The following is a 19955-nucleotide window of genomic DNA, read 5'->3' as shown; positions in this document are numbered from 1 at the left end:
GCCAGCTCCCAGGTTAAAGGATGGTTACTATGCCTTCTTAGCAGTATAGTCTTCCAGTGACTCTAAAATGGACCCTGCCTTTCCCAAGACTACTGAACCAACATCTCTGCGGTTGGCAACTGAAAGTCTATTTTTATCAGACTTCCAGGTGCTATTTCCAGAACTGTGCTTGAGTGTTGCCTGCAGAGGGATGGGTCACCAATGGGCTGCTTCAGGGGCAAGGGCTCTGGGTGCAGCAGACCTGGGTATGGCATAAGCCGTCTTAGAGGAGGTCGCCATTAACCCACCAGAGAGCCAGCAGAACTAACACAGGACTGGGGAAACAGACTCTTAGAGGGCACAAACAAAACCTTGTGCACACCAGGACTCAGAAGAAAGGAGCAGTGACCCCACAAGAGACTGACCCAGACTTGCTCATGAGTGTCGGGAGTCTCTGGTGGAGGCATGGGTCAGCAGTGGCCTGCTGCAGGGTCAGAGGCACTGAGTGCAGCAGTGCCTGCATGGGACCTTTTGAAGGAGGTCACCATTATCTTCATTACCTCCACCATAGTTTGGCCTCAGGTCAAAAAATAGGGAGGGAACACAGCCCCGCCCATCAACAGAATATTGGATTTAAGATTTACTGAGCATGGCCCCACCCATCAAAACAAGAAAAGAACCAGTTTCCCCCTCAGTCAGTCTCTCCCATTAGGAAACTTCCATAAGCCTCTTATCCTTATCCATCAGAGGGAAGACAGAATGAAAACCAAAATCACAGAAAACTAACTAAGGATCACTGCCTTGTCTAACTCAATGAAACTATGAGGCATGCCATTTAGGGCCACCTAAGATGGACGTGTCATGTTGGAGAGTTCTGACAAAACGTGGTCCACTCGAGAAGGGAATGGCAAACCACTTCAGTATTCTTGCCTTGAGAACCCCATGAACAGTATGAAAAGGCAAAAAGATAGGACACTGAAAGATGAACTCCCCAGGGTGGTAGGTGCCTCATATGCTACTGGAGATCGGTGGAGAAATAACACCAGAAAGAATGAAGAGATGGAGCCAAAGCAAAAACAATACCCAGTTGTGGATGTGACTGGTGACAGAAGTAAAGTCTAATGCTATAAAGAGCAATATTGCATAGGAACCTGGAATGTTATGTCCATGATTCAAGGCAAATTAGAGGTGGTCAAAAAGGAGATGGAAAGAGTGAACATCAACATTTTAGGAATCAGTGAGCTAAAATGGACTGGAATGGGTGAATTATTAGATCTCATAGACAGAGTGCCTGAAGAACTATGGACAGAGGTTCGTGACATTGTACAGGAGACAGGGATCAAGACCATCCCCAAGAAACAGAAATGCAAAAAGGCAAAATGGTTGTCTGAGGAGGCCTTACAAATAGCTAAGAAAAGAAGAGAAGCTAAAGGCAAAGGAGAAAAGGAAAGATATACCCATTTGAATGAAGAGTTCCAAAGAATAGCAAGGAGAGATAAGAAAGCCTTCCTTAGTCATCAATGCAAAAAAATAGAGGGAAAAAATAGAATGGGAAAGACTAGAGATCTCTTCAAGAAAATTAGAGATACCAAGGGAACATTTCATGCAAAGATGGGCACAATAAAGGACAGAAATGGTATGGACCTAACAGAAGCAGAAGATATTAAGAAGAGGTGGCAAAAATACACAGAACTATACAAAAGGGATCTTCATGACCCAGATAACCACGATGGTGTGATCACTCCTCTAAAGTCAGACATCCTGGAATGGGAAATCAAGCAGGCCTTAGGAAGCATCATTATGAACAAAGCTAGTAGAGGTGATGAAATTCCGGTTGAGCTATTTCAAATCCTAAAAGATGATGCTGTGAAAGTGCTGCACTCAATATGCCAGCAAATTTGGGAAACTCAGCAGGGGCCACAGGATTAGAAAAGGTAAGTTTTCATTCCAATCCCAAAGAAAGGCAATGCCAAAGAATGCTCAAACAAGTACACAATTGGACTCATCTCACACACTAGCAAAGTAATCCTCAAAATTCTCCAAATCAGACTTCAACAGTATGTGAACCGTGAACTTCCAGATGTTCAACCTGGATTTAGAAAAGGCAGAGGAGCCAGAGATCAAATTGCCAACATCTGCTGGATCATTGAAAAAGCAAGAGAGTTCCAGAAAAACATCTACTTCTGCTTTATAGACTACACCAAAGCTTTTGACTGTGTAGATCACAACAAACTGTGGAAAATTCTGAAAGAGATGGGAACACCAGACCACCTGACCTGCCTCTTGAGAAATCTGTATGCAGGTCAGGAAGCAACAGTTAGAACTAGATATGGAACAACAGACTGGTTCCAAATCGGGAAAGAAGTACATCAAGGCTGTATATTGTCATCCTGCTTACTTAACTTATATACAGAGTACATCACGCAAAATGCCGGGCTGGATGAGGCACAAGCTGGAATCAAGATTGGCGGGAAAAATATCAACAACCTCAGATATACAGATGACATCACCTTTATGGCAGAAAGTAAAGAAAAACTAAAGAGCCTCTTGATGAAAGTCAAAGAGGAGAGTGAAATAGTTGGCTTAAACTCAATATTCAGAAAACTAAGATCTTGGCATCCAGTCCCATCACTTTAAGGAAAATAGATGGGAAACAATGGAAACAGTGTCAGACTTTATTTGGGGGGACTTCAAAATCACTGCAGATGGTGACTGCAGCCATGAAATTAAAAGACACTTGCTCCTTGGAAGGAAAGCTATGATCAACCTAGACAGCATATTTAAAAGCAGAGACATTACTTTGCCAACAAAGTCCATCTAGTCAAAGCCTTGGTTTTTCCAGTAGTCTTATATGGATGTGAGAGTTGGACTATAAAGAAAGCTGAGTGCCAAAGAAGTGATGCTCTTGAACTGTGGTGTTGGAGAAGACTCTTGAGAGTCCCTTGAACTGCAGGAGATCCAACTAGTCTGTCCTAAAGGAAGTCAGTTCTAAATATTCTCTGGAAGCACTGATGCTGAAGCTGAAACTTCAATACTTTGGCCACCTGATGAAAAGAACTGACTCATTGGAAAATATCCTGATGCTGGGAAAGATTGAAGGTGGGAGGAGGAGGGGATGACAGAGGATGAGCTGGTTGGATAGCATCAATGACTAGATGGAGATGAGTTTGAGTAAGCTCTGGGAGTTGGTGCCGGAAAGGGAAGCCTGTTGTGCTGCAGTCCATGGGGTCTCAAAGATTCAGACACAATTGAGCAACTGATATTAGGTGCTACTTATGGACTAAAATTTGAAAACCTCACTTCTAAAATGTGCACAGTATAGTTTCTTGGTGTCTACTATGAATGATCCTACTAAAGACATGTTAGAGCATTTGGAGATATCGCCTGTAACTTGAGTGCCACAATCCAGTCACTGCAAATTAAACAAGATAGGGTCACTTTCTTTTGGGCTCATCTGAGCTACATGAGGGACTACTTGGATGTCAGATCAATGTTTCTTTTCTTCCCTAAACATTCTTCCTACAGTTTTGGAGCTAGGGAAGTGAAGTAACTCACAGAAAGCACAGGGTCTGATAATTAGATAATGTCAATAAATGCTGGTTGCCTCCCTCCATTTAATTCATCTCTTAACTTCCTGTGTTAATTTGTCTTAAGTGATCACATGTCCTTACAGTGCAGCCGCAATTGCTCCTAGACTCCTGAATACTTTTCTTCTTGATCAGTGACTGCAGAATGCAGTCCTTTTGCAGTCAATGTCTGGCTGCTCTCTTGAGCAGTGGTTCTCAAGCTCTACTCCACTGTGTAACCCCTGAGTCCGATGGGATCTCATGCTGAGGGCAGCACCCAAGCAATCCATGTCACTGTGGTTAAAGCAAGGTGTGAGGGTGGGCAGCCTGCCCTCCTCAGCCCCTCCCTCATCCTCTCAGACCAACTCCCCTGCTCAGGGGCCCAGCTGGAAAATCATTCTCTTAGAGTTTTTTGGCATCTGAGAGATGGAAGAAATGTGGTGTGAATGTTACAAAAGTGACAAGAATAGATTCTTGATCACTGGAAAGAGAGCAAAGCACTGAAATGAAGGCAAAAACAACTTTGAAATATTGCTGTTATTACAAAATGAGTAGGTGAGATAAAACCAACCTCTCCACAGGAGTGACAGTTTTGAGAAATGTTCTCATTGATTCCACTGCTCTAATGCAGTCACCATGAACTACATGGGATATTTGGAAAGTGGTAAATAGAAAGGGAACAGGGGTAAAATCATGTAAAGTTGAATAAAGTTCCAAAGCATAAGAACATATCAAAACGACACTATAGCAAAGGGGGTTGTCTTTGATGGGCTTGGCTGAAGAATGTCTATAACATGGGGCTTTCCCCCAAACCACAGGTCCTGAGGGTCTGCTGCCTACCCTCCAGGTGGGGCCAGGGACCTGGGGAAGGACAGAGGGGTAGAAAAAGCTGAGGGATGAAGAGAAGAGGAAGCAGGAGGGACACAGAGAGTCAGGAGAAAAAAGGGACCTTTGGGATGCCCATCAGAAAGGGACTCTGCATGGGTGACCGGCCTGCACTCAGTGCCTCTTTGTCATCACCTAATTGCAAGTCTGTTGTTGTTTTTTAGTCACTAAGCTGTATCTGGCCCTTTTACGAGCCCATGGACTGTAGCCCAACAGGTTCCTTTGTACCTGGGATTTCCCAGCCAAGAATACTGAGTGCATTACCATTTCCTTCTCCAGGGGATCTTCCCACACAAGGATCAAACTCAGAGTCTCCTGCATTGGCAGGTGAATTCTTTACCACTGAGCCACCTGGGAAGCTCAATTGTAAGTTTTCTGTTAAGTATTGTCCTTTATACTCCCCGACATCTCCAAGAAGCAGCAGAATCTGCTTCATGATCTTTCAGCAGCTCCCAAGTGCCTTTAGGGTAAAGCCCAGATTGTGGAAGGTGGCCTCTGAGGACCCCTCCAGACATGCCCCCATCCTCTTCTTCAATAATTTATCCAACAAGTATTTTAGACCACCTACTACATGTCATGTAAATACACTAAGTGCTAAATACTGAAGAGTTGCCATGTCCACCCTGAAAAGTAGCCATTCTGTCTCTCTTCACTCCCTCTGTCAACTCTGCCCGCTTCCCAGACCCTTCTTGCCTCTGTGATCAGCTCTGCTCTTCCTACAGGGGCTTTCTTCTACCCTCCTCCCATCCCTGACCTTCCTCTGTGCTTGCATAGCCCACATTCCCCTCTCCCCCACCTCCCAGATATTTTCACACCCGGGGCTCATGCTGGGCTAACTGCCTACCTTCCTGGTTAGTGGTAGATGGATGGGGGGCAGGGAAATAACAGCAGTTGTGTGTTTGGGGTCAGCCTTGTTCAGTGGGTGTTCCCTGAGGGAATTAAGCCCTACAGAAAAGAAAATGGGTTACTGTCCTCTCAATTCTCCCATGGGTGGGGGACATTGTATAGGAACAGGGCCGGATTCACCATGTTCTCAGGAATTTTTAAATCAGCTCCGAACCAATAATACCAGGCTTCCCGGGTGGCTCAGTGGTAAAGAATCCACCTGCCAGTGCAGAAGACCCAGGTTCAATCCCTGGGTCAGGAAGATCCCCTGGACAAGGAAATGGCAACCCACTCCAGTGTTTTTGAGAATATTCATGAGAATCCCCATGGACAGAGGAGCCTGGCCGGCTATAGTCCATGGGGTCGCAAAGAATCAGATATGACTGAGCAAATAAACAACAACATAAATCAGCAACATCACTTGGCCAGCTCACAGGAACAGAACTTTCAGGGAAATTCAGCACTAGCATTCCGGTGCTGGAGAGACAGAAAGCCCTGGGATTCTTTCAGCACCGGAGGTACATTGTTCCTCTAGGCCCAGAGACGCAGTGACTTCTCACCTCGCCTTCCTCAGCTGGCAGCGTTTACTTGCTGGGCGCTTTATTACTTTCCCTCGCAGACGCCTCTGTTTCTCATTAGAGCCAGAGGCCTGAGCCCCTGAGAGCTGATAACAATTTCGCCCCTAGACAGACCTTATTGGTTAACTGGAAAAGGCAGGTTAATGGTGTCTGCACGGAAGGTATATTATTAGAAGTAAGTCTGTGAAGCAAACTCCCAGTGACTCTAATCTTCGGAATGCTGACTCCCGGGGTCAGTAATTGGGCACCGCAGAATTCACCAGAGCAGCAGGCCTAAGCCTGTCTTCAGACCTCTTTGAAATGTGGTTCCTGGGCTCAGGGAAATAATTGCTTCATTTGAAGGGGGTGGAGAGAGATGAGGGGAGAAGAAACAACCTTCATTATTTCTCCAGTTTATCAATGCACCATGTTCTCCATATCCCGGTCTAATTAAAATAACACAGGCTGTTTGAGAAACTCAATCATTTCACGGTGATTTTTGTCAGTTTGGTCCTCCTGCCAGTTCAGAGATGCCTAATGGCCGATAAGCCCGTGCTCTGGGATTCCTTCCCTCAGTCATTAATTCAGCAACACAGTGCCGCGGTGCTTGTTAACTGTTCTTTACCCCTCTTCTATGAAAACCCTTAATTAACAGGGAGGATATTTTAATGTCAGTGCTTTGCAACTTTCCAAAGAAAAATGCCAATGTAATCAACTTGAACTCTTGACCACTGCTCCTAACACGAATCTTCTTCTTCTTAGCCAGCTGGGCTACCTCTGTTTCACATTCCAAATACACAGGCTGTGATAATTCAGGAGTGTGGTATCAGCACCAGGAAGTGCTGGAACATGCAGTTATTCAGGAGATCCCTCTGAAATGTGTCCGTTGTATTAGGGCCCTGGTTATCTGAGAAAAGCTCTAGTTATGATCCCAAGATCCATTTTACATGTTCCTGGAAAAGGTGAGAGGGACAAAAAGAAAAGACAGTATTACTCTTTGAAGGGATGATTCTGTGTAACCCTTGTGGCCAAACTTAATTCAGCCTCACGTAGAAAAAGAAAAAAAAAATGAGAGAGGAAAACAAAGATGTAAAATAAACTAAAATCCACACACTAAAAAGAAAGAAGTAGAGAGACAGTCAGGAAAGAAAATAAACATTTAATCCCACCATGGCAAGGTTGGCACCAAGTTTTCTGGCCTTGTGAGACAGGCATTGCAAGAGTTTCTGGCATGTGGCCAGCCCGGCCTGGCCTCCATCATGAGGGAACCACTGCAGACGCAAGGGAGCAACCACTGTGTGGTTACCTTAGAGACCTGAGGCATGGTCCTTTCAACCGCATAGCCTTGGAGCTTTGGGTCTGGCCCTTCAATAACAAGGCACAAGCCCCCATGTCTGCTGGACACTTGGCTTAAGACTCTTCCAACTCAGCTTCCCAGGACATCATTCTCAGAACCAGAGCTGAGAGCCTCCAGGGCCTCGGAGCCATTCCAGTATCTGACCTAAAACCCATCAGCCCTGCCACTGAAATGGCCCTTTGACCTGCCGTGTTGGTGAACCATTGGCCCGGGTTAGCACATATGATCTTGATGGCTTGTAGAGGCAGTCAGCATGCTTACGCTGGGGAAATAAAGATAATATGAAAGGCAAGAGAGTGGATATAAACCAACTCCACACGAAGTATAAGAAAACATTTTATAGCAAATTACCACTTCTCTCAGTGTATCACTGATAACTTTATCAGTCAGTCAGTCAGTTCAGTCACTCAGTCGTGTCTGACTCTTTGCAACCCCATGGACTGCAGCACACCAGGCAGGCCTCCCTGTCCATCACCAACTCCCGGAGCTTGCTCAAACTCCTGTCCATTGAGTCGGTGATGCCATCCAAACATTTCATCCTCTGCCAACTTTATAAATGTTATTAAAATAATTTTAAAGATTGTTTTAAATTTTCCTCTTCTGTTAATTACTAGGCGGATGCAGGTGTTCCTTGTGCTTCTCAGGCCACAGCAGAAAAGTATTAGAAAGAAATATATCAAAACCCAGAGTCTGGAATTTTAAAAATGAGATTCAGATGTGTCTATAAATCTGACAGAGAGATGCAGGGAGGCCCTTCAAGCTGGGGTGGGCAAAACATGCCTGGAATTTGGTCAGTGACCTCACCTGGCCACTTACTTCATTAAGTGTGCTGCTTTGGGGCACACACAGGTCTGGGGTCAGCCCGGGTGTTTTCATGCCTCTTCTACCAGCAATACTGTTTGCTCGCCTTGGGGGCTGCCCAGTGTTCTGCCTCCTGCTCAAGTGTCATGACTCAGCCAAACTCAAGAGGCAGGAAACTGAGCTGGATGGATCACTGGTTTGATCTCAAGTGACAAATCCCTTGTTGTGACTTCTTCCATAGGCAGGAGATTGTTGATGGGGGTGGGGAAGCCGGGGGAGAGGCAGAATCAGCAAAAGGTCAGCAGGTGAGTATTCACCAAGATAGCACCCCAATCCACATGCTGTGCCCATCAGCCTTGCTCCCATTGAAATTGTGCCCACAAGGTTATCAGAAACTAGTGACTGACAGAAATTCTTGAGCTGATCTTGAGGCTTGCTAAAAATCCCTCCACTTGTAGCCCTGCTTTCATTGAACAAGCTCGCCTTAATTATTTTGTGGCAAATTGCACATCCTCCAAATTTCACAGACCCTAAACAGTAGATCTTTGCCAGAGTTGTTTTTCAGGAACTTCAAGTCACTGTGTCTAGTTCAACCTTGAGCTGACTAAGTCTGGTTAAGACCATGGACCCTAAGACTGGGCCTGCTCAGGGGTCCAGTGAATGATCTTTTGATGTCAGATGGCTCCAAACTCCATTCTCAGACCATGCTGCTAAGTCGCTTCTGTCGTGTCCAACTCTGTGTGACCCCATAGATGGCAGCCTACCAGGCTCCCCCATCCCTGGGATTCTCCAGGCAAGAACATTGGAGTGGGTTGCCAGTTCCTTCTCCAATGCATGAAAGCGAAAAGTGAAAGTGAAGTTGCTCGGTCGTGACCCCATGGACTGTAGCCCACCAGGCTCCTCTGTCCATGGGATTTTCCAGGCAAGAGTACTGGAGTGGGGCATCATTGTCTTCTACGTCAGACCATGCTAGATGTCTATATTTTTGAACCTACATCCCACAAAGAAGCATGTAACTCAGATAGGCTTGCACAGAACCTCATCTTTTTCATACCCCCAATCACCTTTCCCTATCATGAAGTTCATGCTACTTTTTTAATCCCATGTCTCAAGCCCCTTGCCTTTGGGGCAGCATATCTGAGATGTTCTCCCATCTCTTTGCTCGGCTGCTTCATGAATAAACCCTCTCTTTCCTGCAAACTTTGGCATCTTAGAGTTCTGGCTTGCTGTGCTTCAGGCAAACGAACCTGATTCAGTGACACTGATACCACCTGCACAATCACATAACCTATCAAGAGAACATGGAAAAGTGTTCAGAAATCTAGTACATGGAGGTGTCATGTAGGAAACAGCAAGAATTCTGGAGTCAGGTAATTCTAGGTTCAATGCCTTGGTGGCCTTTTCATTCCCTAGGTGAGGCTAGGCAAGCAACTTAGCCTTCCTGTGCCTTAGTCTTCAGTTCTGTAAAATGGAGATAACAATACTCACGTGGCACAATTGCCAAGAGGAATGAAACAACAACATATGCAAAGTGCTTGCCACAGACAATTGGTCCTTTGTTAAGATGTATCAGATCCCATTGCTTTCCTTTTCCATATGATCTACTACAAAACTATCAGCTTAATGGAGTAAGTACAGGAAGACCTGGGAGACATAATTCTGGTCTCTTAACAAGGGAGGTGACGTAGATACAATAAAAGAAAACAAAACAAGGCTCCTTAACCTGAGAATCACTGGCAGTAAAAAGATATTTATGGCTAGAAAAGAGAGTCACATGGCATGGGACTTTTTACTTTCACAATTCAATCACCCAGCTGAGTGACTGAGATTATCACGATCTCTTCATTTCATTTTCCAAAAGCCTGATTAGTCATGAAAATATTTTATGGGAAGTAATTTATAATGTCCATGTTTTATAGTTATATTTGCTTAATAATCGAGCTCACAGGTCCATCCCAGTTGGGTCCCCTTTCCTGTTTCCTGGCTTTCCACCATGTCACAAAATCCAGCTCTACTATCTTCTTTCTGAAGTACAGACTTTTACCATGAGGGCCCTGAGAGAGAGGGAGACAGAGGAAGAAAGAGGCCTCCTCCCATAGCCCGCCTCTCCAGCCCAAGACAAACTGCTCTTTCTTCCAGCAGGGTTGACAATGAGGGTCTCCGTTGCGTTACTGCTCCCTAGAGGCCCAAGGCCACCTCAGTTCAGTTCAGTTCAGTCACTCAGTTGTGTCCGACTCTTTGCGATCCCATAAATCGCAGCACACCAGGCCTCCCTGTCCATCACCAACTCCCGGAGTTCACTCAGACTCATGTCCATCAAGTCAGTGATGCCACCGAGCCATCTCATCCTCTGTCGTCCCCTTCTCCTCCTGCCCCCAATCCCTCCCAGCATCAGAATCTTTTCTTAGTGATTGCTAATAATACTTGTCCAACTTTAGTTTGTTAGGAGAGAGTCATTTTTACATACACCCGAGTGTAGACCAGCTGGCTGCTGTAGATTCTTCCCCACAAAATGCAGGACATCACACCATGAGTCTTCTGCACTCCTCACCACATCAGGCCTGGGTCTCTGGGAACACAAATCATTCCACAAAGAACATACACAGCTTCATAAGAACAGACAACAGTTTGTAGCACACACACACACACAAATTCCCCCAAAGAAACCCAGCTAAAAAATGCAATACATGTCACCAAAAACAAGCCCAACAAACAAAAATTAAACCTCATTCTGCTTACTCCCCAGTTTCTCCCAACAGTGATTGGGTGAGTACATACTTATTGATTCATTGCAATTCATTCATTCATTCAACAAATAGTCATTCGTCACAGCTAGTGTTCTGGGGGCCAGGGACACTGCCTGTCTTTATGAAATTTAAAAGTAATAGCCCATTATAATCCTTTCCCAAAATTAAATATATACCCACGTGTGTGTGTGTGTGTGTGTGTGTGTGTATGTGTGAGTCACTCAGTTGTGTCCAACTCTTTGAGATCCCATGGACTGTAGCCAGCCAGGCTACTCTGTCTATGACATTCTCTAGGCAACAGTGCTGAAGTGGGTTGCCATTCCCTTCTCCAAGGGATCTTCCTGACCCAGGGTTTGAACCTGGGTCTCCTGAATTGCAGGCAAATTCTGAGCCACCAGGGAAGCCCACATACATGTACACATACATTTAAAGAAAAGAAAGAGCAAGCTCATCTCAAAGGCTTGAATTCAAGTTTCCCACTCTGATAAAATAAAACATTTCTAATCTTTGAAGTAATTTCCATTTCTGCCCATTTTGGCTTTAAAAAAAAAAAGCATGAAGGACTGCATCCTGTTTATACATGACCTTCATCAGCACTGGCTGATTCTCATAATGCTGCTTTCTCTTCTAGATACTCACAACCCATGCATGTATTGATCCACTGCATTCTTATCCAGGATTTACTTCTGCAGGATCTACCTTTTTGTTTAAAAACATTAAAAACATTCTCCACTTCTAGTCTTCCAGTGCATCTCCTAATCGTCACAAAATATGTCTGTGCCTGTATATTAAAAGGGTCACAAGAGCAACAATCATTTCTAGTAGATTTTCTGGTACCCCTGGCTTACAGTCCCCGTTTCCTAGCAAATGTTCCTAAGGATGTAGGACCTGATGTTGTGTTGAGCCTTTATTTAGTGCCATCGCTGTGCTGAGACCATTATGCTCACTATCCTCTTCACTTCCCTCAGCAGCCCCGTGAAGTCATCTCTTCACAGAGGAAGGTGCTGAGGATCACTGAGTAAGGCTCCAGCCAGCTAGCCATGGGCAGAGCATGAAGTTGGCCTCAGGAGGGCCAGTGGAGAGTGGTGGAGAGTGAAAAGGGCCCAGGAGAGAGCCTATCCTTAACTAAGAAGCAGGTGCCCAGCAGGAGAACTGACCAGATTCTGAGGTTCATGCCTACCTGTACCCCTGCCAACATCTCCAGCCTGGTGTGTGGGCATGGATTTACTCAGCCAAGTCTTGCTCAAACATTGACTTCTCAAGTTCTGTTGACTGAAATGGAATTGGCAGTTAGGTTGTTTTCCTTTTCTTTTGTTTCAGTTGCAGAGAAAATAGACAGCCTTGTCCACAAAACACTCCATCAGTATAGGCGGGACGCAGTAGGTGGGGGGACAAGTCTTGATAGCCTGCTTCAGATGTCTCCCAAAAACCACTTTATTTCCCATTTGAAGGAGAAAAGTGAAGGGAAACCATTGTTTTCACTGAAATCTAAAGTTGTCCTTCTTTGTCAGTTTTATAAATGGGGTTGAATCAAGCTTAAGAAATTTAGGGAATGAAAGCCCCCAAAGAAAATGTCTAGAAGTACCTTCCTGTACTTTTAATGTGTCCTACGTTCTGGGATATTGAAATTCATCCAAGAACTGCCACCTTCTCCAAGAAGCTGGCCCTCTCTGCCATCTCCCACAGATGGAGTCTGTCTTCCTTTAAGGGAATGATGCCATATGTCAGGGAGCCATTTCAAAGTTAAGCAAAAAACCACAAATGGATCTAGGTTTTTCAGGTCTGGAGCACTGACCTTCCACCCACATTTCATGGGCAGGCCTTTACACTGCAATCACGTCTAGATTTTTAGAGGCTTTTTCAAGACGTGTCCGGATTTGGGGAGGGTTTCCTTTTCAGATAAATGCTCCAGTGTTGACTGCTCTGTGTCTGAGCTGGCTCAAGTAAAGGCATATTCATTTCTGTGGGAATGTTGGAACATGGAGTGGAAGAGGTTCTTTCTGCTCACAGCTGTCTCTAATCTCAAAAGTTCAAGTCTCCGAAGCTGATAGATCATTATTCAAAGTAGTGAATCTGACAGGAGGATGTAAGCCCTCTCATGATGGGCTGGGATTTGGTGCCATCACAAACAACTTTTTAGATGAAAATAAGCTGTAACCAAATCTTTCAGTGGATTCAAGAGAAAAGCTGCACTTACATCTTCTTCCTGCCATGGTTCAGGAGTAGAACTCAGAGGCCCCCTCACTTAAAACAGTTCTCATGGTGACCTTTAAGCGAAGTCATCCAGTCCATGCTCAAACAAACTCTGCAGAGACCTTGCCTCCTAGCCTGAGTATTCAAATATAAGTTAATTTGGAAACCGCAACTGATTAAAGATGCATAGCATTATCTTGACTGACTAGCAGATATTTGGTGATGAGATACATCTCCATTGCTGGAAATAAAAATCCTCTCAAAAATACTAATTTTTCTCAAACATTTTTTCCTGTCTAAAATATCTGAGGGGGACTTCCCTGATGGTTCAGTGGTTAAGACTTCATCTTCCAATGGAGTGGGTGCAGGTTCAATCCCTGGTCGGGGAGCTAAGATCCCACATGTCTCAAGATCCCAAAACATGAAACAGAGGCGATATTGTAACATATTCAATAAAAACTTTAAAAATAGTCCACATTAAAAAAAAAAAAAAAGACTTTAAGAAGTAAAAATAAAACACCTGGGGAATAAGATGTACTCCCTCAGTCAAGCAGCTGACTCTGGGTGTGGTTTGGGGTTGAAAAAGAAGAAGGTACCTCCTAAAGGGATGACGGGATGACAACCTGTCAGAGAGAGAGTGAAATTTAGAAAGCTCCACCAGTGATTGGAGTGTGCTCACCCAGCACTCCCAGCAGCTCTCTCCTGTCTTAGAGTAAAAAGTGAAAATATTCATTTCCCATAAGACAACCAAACACCAAAAGGTTATTGAGGCATCTATAACTTAGAACAGATGCTGTAAGTGACCATTTATTCAACAAGGCTATGTTTACTGAGGGCTGCAGAAAACCCCTAGCATCATTCCACTAAAGAATGTCATATAGCAGATACATCCTACTACTTTGGGCCAGTAATTATTATGGTCTACATGTGCTATTAAGCAAAAATAAACTTACTATTTGTCACTTAGTGATTACAGCTTATATTTATAAAGCTAGTTTAGCAGTCTTTACTGAGAATAGATACATATTTTTCTTTTTCACTAGCACTTTTTAATGTTTTCTCTTACATGTATTCTCTCCCATTTAACAAAATTTGCTTATAAAACTGTTAGACAAGGCAAAGTGAAATATTTCACTCACAGTATTTTCTTAGACTATTCCTAAGTAAAATAAACATAAATGGCCTAGATTTTTTAAAATACTCTAGAGTATGAATGGAAAATAAATCATCCATTGTGTAATAACATTCATTGGAAGAACCTGCAAATAGATTTATTCTGCCTCAACCCTTCCCTCACTCCCATATGGGAAAAATAAAAGCAAATCATTTTTGTTTGACATAAAATCTTGACCTCTGTTGCATTCATGGCTGCTGAGAGAACAACATAGTCAGCAGAACCCCCTGGAGTGTGAACCATTGATCTTAAGTTCAGGAAGTCATCAAGTCTGCAGAAGTTTTCCCAAACTAGAAAACCACTTGCTCCTTTCATTTTGAAGAGACTGACTTCCTGTCTTCATCTTTATTCTTAAGCCATCACCAGAAAAGAACTCGGAGGAGTCAGCAGGAGAATTTATATCATAGCCAAGCAGAGCAACTTTGGGCTTGTGGATACACAGGATCCACTCATGTGTTGGTCATTGAGAGCAAAACTGGCTCCATATGCATACATGCACACACACACACCTCATTGTCTGTCTGGTCTTTAGACAAGGACCATTACACATTGATGTCAAGGAAACAAGGAAAGAAAAAGTTCAATCTGTTATTGCTTAAACCTATTTACAAGAGAAAATGCATTCAGATGACCTATTCAAAAGGTTTTAACTTTATTCCAAGTGGCCAATGTGCATGAAATTAGCCAGTTTTCTACCTTTTTAAAGAATATGAGCTGTTAATATTTTTATTAATATAGGATTTGCAGGATTGTAGGATTATTACAGGACTTATTTTGGTAAGGGTCCACTTCAATCTCTAACATTTCCCCTTTTTTCCCTAGGTTTTAAAAAATCATGTATCCAAGAAAGATAAAAGAGTCAAGTCAAAAATCAATATTTTGGGGATGGGAGGTCTTCTGGACACAAGCCTTATTGTGTCCTATAGCCCATCTATTTCAAAGCTAGATGCTTTGGAAGCCCATCTCTCAGGTGGAAGTCTTGAAAGTTGAGGTAGGAGATGTGAGGTTCAAGCCCTTAGCTCCTGAGGGAGAAGCTGGGAATCAGGAGTTCCCTCCAATATGTCACAGCACTGAGCGGCAGGTTGGTGGCAAGTCTGTCTTTCCCATCCATTTCAAGGTGGGTCTTTTCTCATTCTCTTGATGTGTAGGCATAGCTCAGTGTTTCTGGATATCTTTCAGAGGGAATTGTTCTCTTGTAGCTGTAGACTCGGTGTATTCCTCAGAGGTGAGTTCAGGAACCTCTTACGTTGCCACCTTGAACCAGAACCTGAAATTACTACTGACATTCAGGAATGGGAGGAAATGGGTGGTGAGGGTCTGAAAATGCCATTAGAACAGAAAGGAAAGGGATTCTCATATAAGTGGTGGAAGTCACTTAGCAATCTGGAATAAGGGTTTTTACATGTGCGCGTGCACACACACCCACACACACACACACACCCGTTGCTTCAACAAAACTGCCACAGGATTTCTCCCTTGCATTCTCATTCCCACAGCTCTAAGGCTGGGCCACATTATATTAACTGGCTGATTTCACTTGCCTCAAGTGTATCTGATTTGCACAAGTCCACAAAGATTTTGCCAGTATTCCCAATGAGACCCATGAGTCAGTTACCCTAGAGTTCCCTGGGCCCAGTGGCCTCTGCGCTGAGGGCACTGAGAGACTCTGCCTTCAGGGCAACCACAGCACGCCAGCCCTGCCATCAATAAACCTGTGTTCCCACAGTGTCAGCAGGGAACCACTGGGGGAGATTGGAGGGTGCCCATTGCTCATGTCACTCTACAGCAGTCCTGAATTTATTTCTCCAGGCTGCCACTTTTTCCAACTTTACTTATGACCAGGAGAAGTACACAGTGATAAAAAGAGCCAGGCCATGCACACACTGAGGTCACTCTCACTTCCCAAATGGCCTATGGCAGGGTCAGCAACAGGCCAAAGCATGTGCAAGAATAAGGACGTTTTTGTTTTTTTTTCCCCCAGATTTCCCTTGTCTGTGATACAGCTGGAAGCGTGGTCACTGATTTGGTCAGGAGAGATGATAGCTGTTCACCTGTGTCCTAAATCTGCTACCCTAATGATGACCCCATGACATGTCCACCAATGTGGTTTCCCACCTCTCCAAATTCTCTCTTCCCGTAGATCTTCTGTGGAGGAAGGCTGAAATCGGGAACCAGCCTCTGACTTCAGGAATAAAACTTTCTCCTTCAAACTTTCCAGAACAAGAGAGCGACGCCAGCTACTAATCTCAGAACATGGATTTAACAATTCTTTTCAAAAAGACAAAATAACGGTTTTCAGTCCAGCAAGCACACACAACTTGTTAAATTGATTAATGAAAGTGTGTTACTATTACACACAGAATAAACATTATTGTTAAAGATGGACACAGAGCTACCTGCTAGCAGCTTATTTTCAGTCACCTGTAAAATAATATTGCCATGGGTTCACATGACAAAGCTATCGGTAATTAGTTAATTGACATAATATTGCCAACAATTTTAATCATGTTTGAGAGGCTCCTCAAATAAGTCATGATTCATTTAGCTACTATCTCCACCTCACTAAATCTTAAGTTCTGAGATGACAGTGATAAAATTAAAACATTCTGACCTAAGAAGTCACAAAATAAAGATGCCACATGCCATGTACCCATTTTGACCCTTTGTGTATGTAAATAAAATTTAATTTTGGATGTCTGGTTTTAATGGCATATTTTTCCCTCTAAGTTTTTAATTAATTAATATGATACTGACAGCTCAAGATTCACAGCTCTAAATTGACTTAAGAAAGGGGAGTTGGGGTGCTTAGATTGCCTGGGTCTAGGTTGGGGTGAATCATGGCAAAGGCACTGAGGGGCAGTGGGATGGCATATTGCTCGCCGGGTGACTTCACCCAAGTTATGGAATGTCTCTGTTACTCAGTTTTCCAGTCCATATGGTGAGGAAAATTATAGTGTCTCTCTCATCAGTTCTTATGAAGATTTAATGAATTAATGTATAAAGTTCTTTGAACAGGTAATACATACAAAGCACAGAGTAAATAGTAGTTGCTTTTGTTTTCAGTGGAATTTTCAACCACTTACAGGATTGTTTCCCTCGACAGTGCCTCAAAATCAACACATCTAGAAAAAGCATTGCTCTTCTCTTTAGAGCGGCTCCCTTTCCCAACTTCCTTGGAAATAAAACCCCAGGGCAGTGGTGCCACTACTCAATAACTGCAGAAATATCAATAACCAATATATTTGACTCCTCCTATCCACCCCGGACCCTGTCCGGCCACCAACCTGCCACCAAAGACTCTTCATTCTTCTTTCTAAATCGGTTGCTTTGTCACATCCTCTATTTTCCAGCTGTAATATTGTGATACAGTAAGAACTGTGAGTTTGATCTTTGTCCCTGGTTCCTAGCACAGAGTTTTTAAAACCCTTGGAATTTCCTGAGAGTTAAGGGTGAGAAGAGCATCCTTTGTTGTTCACAATAAGCCCTTCTCAACTTTACCTGAGTTTATGCAAAACCCCATTTGGATAATGGGTTCTGATGCCAGAGGAATTTACCATCAGATTAGCAGGCTGGACATTTCAGTCCCACCATCCTCTACCGCTAGGGAGGAGAAAAGGGCATGGAATTTTTAGATGTTAAATAACTTCAAATGAACTTCAGCTGGTAATGAAACATTAAAAAAAAAAGTCGCCAGTGGCCAACGGTTTAATCAATCATGCTCATGAAGGAGACCCTCCATGAAAACACTAAGCGCAGGGACACGTCCATAGGTTGGGAGGGTGATGCATCCCAGGGACAGAAGCTCCTGTGCTGAGGAGACATCCAAATCTCCCCTTGTGGGCCTCTTCATCTAGCTGTTCATTTGTAGCCTTTATGATACCCTTCATGACAGATGGGGAACAGCAAGTTAAATATTTTCCTGAATTCTGTGTGCTGTTTTAGTAAATTATGAAACCTAAGACGGGGTCACAGGAACGCTGACTTGTTGCCAAGTCAGAGGTGTTGGGCTTCCCCCAAGTGGCTCAGTGGTAAAGAATCCACCTGCAATGCAGGAGAGCCAGCTTCAATCCTTGTGTTGGGAAGAGCCCCTGGAGAAGGGAATGGCAACCCACTCCAGTATCCTTGCCTGGAGAATCCAATGGACAGAGGAGACTGTCAGGCTATAGTCAATGGGGTCACAAAGATTTGGACACAACTGAAGCAACTAAGATTCAGAGGTGTGGGTAACCTGGGGACCTACTACTTTGGATTGGTATCTAAAATGGGGACAGTCTTGTGGGACTGAGCCCTTAACCTGTGGGATCGATGCTAATTTCAGGTAGTTAGTGTCAGAATTGAATTAAGTTGTAGGACACCCAGTTGGTGTCCACAGAGAAATGGAAATTTGCTTGGTGTGGAAAACCCCTACATTTGGTGTCAGAAGTGTTGTGAATAGAAAATGGATTTCCTTTACAGCCTCCACATTCCAATGAAGACTCTTGTTACTTCAGACCTGAGTCACCACAGCCTCTGGGTTAGCAGACCCCCTCCCCCAGCCTCTGAGTCCCTGAGTCTAATCACCCTCTGAGACAGTCTGCATGGAATGGATACTAGCTGACACCTGTGTTGTATGGACTTCAGTGGCAAGAGACTCACTCAAAGTAGCTTCTGTTGATGGAAGCATGCTTATGGAAAACAGGGTCATGTGGCTTTGTCTCATGAATAGGGTTGTCAGAGAAATCTGGGGACACACTTATACTTAAAATCATCTGTTGATTATCTGAAATTCAAATTTAACTTGGTGACCGGCTTTAGTTTGTATGGTTGGCATTGTTATTGTTATTGCTTTGTTTTTTGTGTTTGGTAAATCCAGCAACCTTATGTCATATACAACCAGAAGGACATCAAGGGCCTTTAGTTTACAATGGCAGCTAGATTGTCTAAATAAAATAGATCTCACCCATCCAATACCTCTAAGGACCAGTGTGCAGTAGGTCTTGTGTAGGATGATGTATGATATTTTCTTTTAAAAAATGCACAATGTGAGGGTTGCAAGTTAAGTTTTATTTGGGGCAAAATGAGGACCATAGCCCAGGAGACAGCATCTCAGATAGCTCTGAGAAACTGCTCCAAAGAGGTAAAGAGGAAAGTCAGTATTTATGTGATTTTGGTGAAGGGAGAGTACATACAACCAAATACATGGTAAACAATCCATCTGCCAATGCAGGAGACATAAGAGATGCAGGTGCAGTCCCTGAGTTGGGAAGATCTCCTGGAGGAGGGCATGGCAACCCACTCCAGTATTCTTGCCTGGAGAATCCCATGGACAGAGGAACCTGGCAGGCTATAGTCAGTGGGGTCACTAACAGTTGGACACAACTGACATGACTGAGTACAGCACAGCACAGAGGTAGACTGTAAGTGCCCATGGCAAGTGTCAGTTTGTAGTTGACAATGGTAACTAACACTAGTCTCACATGTTGGAAGAGTACCTCTTACCTCTTCAGCAAGTCATGGAAACTGCTATAAATTGGTGTACTCTGAGCATACCATACCTGAAGGAAGCTGCTCCTATTCACCTCCACCCACTGTTGCCACCAGGGATGTGGCAGAAAGAGTAAAAAAAAAAAAAAAAAAAAAAAATCCCAATTTTTTTTCTAAATAGAAAAGCTTTTGATATTATGCCATTCACAACTAATTTAATAAGAAAACATTGCTTTGGCAACTCTGTGTGGGCAGACAGAACAAAAAGGTGTATTGACCACATCAACTGGCCTTCAGGCTACTATCTGCTGCCTCTACTCTACAGAAACAGTGGAGATCAGTCCTCAG

At 43.8% G+C, this 19955-nt stretch overlaps 1 long non-coding RNA gene across 1 annotated transcript in view; it reads right to left on the bottom strand.

Annotated features, from left to right (window-relative positions):
* Window positions 1-7359, bottom strand: part of LOC129651683 (uncharacterized) — a 28459-nt gene extending 21100 nt beyond the window's left edge. Inside the window, exons 1-2 of the long non-coding RNA XR_008714270.1 lie at window positions 7179-7359; window positions 5275-6825 (exon numbers count right to left, since the gene is read on the bottom strand). This is a non-coding gene — a long non-coding RNA (uncharacterized LOC129651683). The remainder of the gene's footprint in view (window positions 1-5274; window positions 6826-7178) is intronic.
* Between the last annotated feature and the right edge of the window lie 12596 nt (window positions 7360-19955).

The sequence above is a fragment of the Bubalus kerabau genome, chromosome 4 (assembly GCF_029407905.1).
Source record: "Bubalus kerabau isolate K-KA32 ecotype Philippines breed swamp buffalo chromosome 4, PCC_UOA_SB_1v2, whole genome shotgun sequence".
Taxonomy (NCBI): Eukaryota; Metazoa; Chordata; class Mammalia; order Artiodactyla; family Bovidae; genus Bubalus; species Bubalus kerabau.
This window is presented reverse-complemented; position numbering and strand designations above follow the sequence as displayed.